Consider the following 3,438-nt stretch of genomic DNA (forward strand, 5'->3'; position numbering starts at 1 on the left):
AAAAACAAATAAACCAGCACTTTACCTTTGAGAAGAATCGCGACAGAGTGGAGTTTCTGGTTAAGGCAGAGTGTGTGTGTGTGTGTGTGTGTGTGTGCGAAGCCGGGAGTAGAAGGGCGTGGGACGGGGGCTGTAAAGGCGAGTGTGTGTTGCTGAGAGTGGTGCACGGTGTCAAATTACACTTAGGAGACAACAACTTTCTTAATGACTTAAACGTGTGTAAACACTTAAGACACAGTTACTCATAATTACCCTTCCATATGTCACAATTGACCTTTAGCTGTCAAAAATGAAATATAGTAATCGGAATATAAATACTCACATCACCTTTGACATGACCTTTTGCATGACCTTTGACCAATCAAGCAATCAATTAAACTTTTGACATTTTCACCAAGGTCTATCTCTCTCTTATCTGTATTATTATTTGAACTTCATGTTCATGCTTTACAGATTATTCTAAATGTATATCCATCATAAATATGGGCACAAATTAAGATTAAATAATTCCTTTTGCTAAAATGAGATTGTTTGCTTCCTGCATGATGGTGATCACGCCCCTCTATGAAATTAATCAATTAAGCCAAATAATTCATGTTATTTATTTTAATGATTTTACGTACAAGGATTTAGTAACATAACTTTGAATGTTAACTTATTACGACAACAAAGACATGCAGTTAAGGTTTTACTATCCAAATTAACCTGATTTCACCTCATATTATATTTATTGTGGGTCTCTAATAAATGTAGGTTATTTAGGAGTTCTATCCAGTTCAATGCAGGATGGATTTTAGGAATAAAATACTAATGTTAAGTAAAGCAGGCATTTTATTCTATACACTAAAATTAATTATTTAGCATAAAACTGAACTATGAATTTTTAATTACAATTCAATTCTTGGTGACTTATACATAGAATAACATTACATACATCATTAAAGATAATACACCATCACCATTAAATCTTATAAATTAGTAAATAGTTGGATGAGTATAATATTACACATTGGGATATTACAGAATTAGTATAACCATATTACTGTAATGAAAGCCTAAGCTTAGAAAGATCACTGAAGTAATCCTAATTGTCTACATAGCTCAATGCTTTCTCAAAGTACTCTATGGCTTGTTGTTTTTCTTCTTTTTCCTTATAAACGATTCCAAGTATTCCAAAGGCTTCTTTATCTTGTGGGTTGTTCTTAATTCTTCTCTTTGCAATCTTTTCTAGGTTTTCAGCACCCCTCTTCCCTTCATATGAATTTGGATTTATCTTCAGACATTCAATGTAGTGTTTGAGGGCAACAGGCTTGCTGGAATTCTGCATAATGCAGAAGAACAGACTGGTAATTATCTCTTATCGTTTTAGCTGCCTTAAATGCATTCTGGAACATTTGTTCTGCTTTAGACACATCCCCACTCTGTCCATACTGGAGGGCCAGTTCACTCATAGCAATAACAAAGCAGGGATTCAATTCAACTGCTGTCTCCAAGTGGTTGATGCATTGCTCTTGAGCATGCAAAATTTCTCCACTTTCTAGGTGTTGCTTTCCTGATTTTTTCAGATTTGTGATCTTTTTCTTATAGCAAAGTGCCAGCTGATGATGTATAAAAGCTTTGCTGGACACTTTCTCTAATGTTTTCGTTAGCAGGGCAATGGACCTATCCACACTGCCTTGATCCCGGAAATACTTCCCAACATATCGTAGCACATGAGGGTGTTCTGGTGACCGCTCTAAGGCTTTCTCTACAAGGCTCTCTGCCTCCTTGTACTCCCTTTGTCCTAACAACCTTATAGCAAGATATACCCTAAGAACATCATCATCTGGTTTAGTGTCTATGGCCCGTCTAAGTTGATTAATTGCAGTTGAATTTGTTGTATCTTGGAATGTAGGCTCTGTCCGATGAAGAACAATTGCAAGGCCGGTATTCCATTCACTGTCATCAGGGTCCAGTTTCAGGGCCTCGCTGAAGCAAACTTTAGCCATGTCATAATATCTGCGGGAAAATTTAAGGAAGGTCCACCCTTTCTCTCCAAGCACTTCAGCATATGGAGCAATGGGATATTTCTCTTTAATCTCACTTAGTTTATTTAGGTAGCTTTCACACTCTGCAAAACGATCCATGCGATAATGCAACCATGCAAGGTCTCCATAGGCAACAACAAGGAGCTTGTCACAGTCATTTCCATGAGACTTCGTGAGCTCCGTGAGCTCTACAGATCTCTCAAAGTAGCTAAGTGCCTCAGTATTGGAGCCTAGGAGAAACTTTACAAATCCCATATAGTTGTATGTACGTGCAATTCCTGTCTCTCCACCAATATTCAGGTTAAGCTGTTCTTCTAGCCTGGTCAGAAGATCTTTGAGATCTGTATCATATTCATTTAGAGCCCAAGTGAAATGGCATTCCAGCTGAAGAAGTCTGGCTTTTAAATTTGTTTCTTGGTGTGAACTGGTAAAGAAAGAAATAACTGAGTCATATGCATGAATAAAACTAATTGTATGTTTGTTGTTTTACTTTTCAAATGTGTAGTAAATGCTTTATATTTTTATAGTATGTTTAAAGCATTTGTCTAACTCTTTAATTGTACAAGAGTGGTCCTTGAGGTCAAGTAATACAGTATATCTCACATTATTTGTTTTTCATATTATTTAATAGTTACAGAATAAAGACATAAAATGGACCATAAGGTTAACAGTCTATTGCCAAGGACAGATAAATTTTAATATAGTTTAGGTATCCAGGCAGAATTACAACACTTACCTCATTCTGTTTAATCTCCGTATACCTACTGTATATCACAATGTGGAAACAGATGCAGGAGACAACACTGACACACACACACACACACAAATGTATATATATATATATATATTTATACTTCATTACTCCGCCCACAGGGTCAGAAATAGAAATCGAAACTATTTACTTGTAAATTTTACATGAAACGCAATTAAGAAAACATTCCATTGTGTATGAAGCAAACCACGAGGAAGTGTTAACTTTCGTTTTCTACATTCACAGCAGTGTGCTAACATTCACTTTCCCTACAGTCATTCTATCTATTAATCATACAGGCACCATATTATACAACCTTTTAAACTGATTTATAATAACTCAAATAGTGTTGTTTTATCCTAGCACGAACATATAGAGCTTTATATCATGTTTTAAAAAAAAGCACAGGAAAAATGTAAAAACCAACACTAAGAAGTGGAAATGTTGTAAGACTAAACAAGGCAACATAAAGCAGAAGAAAAGAAAAGAAAAATGTGAATATTATAATGAAAAAATCATAATGTTGTAATTAATATAATATTTAGTTACAATATCTCTGTCATTCTGTGTGTGTGTGTGTGTGTGTGTGTGTGTGTGTGTGTGTCACTCCTGCATTTGAGTGTTTGTCGACAACCTGCACCACTAGCCTACCTAGCTGCT

At 35.6% G+C, this 3,438-nt stretch overlaps 1 pseudogene; it reads right to left on the bottom strand.

The window, feature by feature from the left end:
- Window positions 1-1,084: 1,084 nt before the first annotated feature.
- On the bottom strand, window positions 1,085-2,768 carry LOC128541293 (interferon-induced protein with tetratricopeptide repeats 5-like; annotated as a pseudogene).
- Between the last annotated feature and the right edge of the window lie 670 nt (window positions 2,769-3,438).

This window comes from Clarias gariepinus, chromosome 14 (assembly GCF_024256425.1).
Source record: "Clarias gariepinus isolate MV-2021 ecotype Netherlands chromosome 14, CGAR_prim_01v2, whole genome shotgun sequence".
In the NCBI taxonomy this organism is placed as follows: Eukaryota; Metazoa; Chordata; class Actinopteri; order Siluriformes; family Clariidae; genus Clarias; species Clarias gariepinus.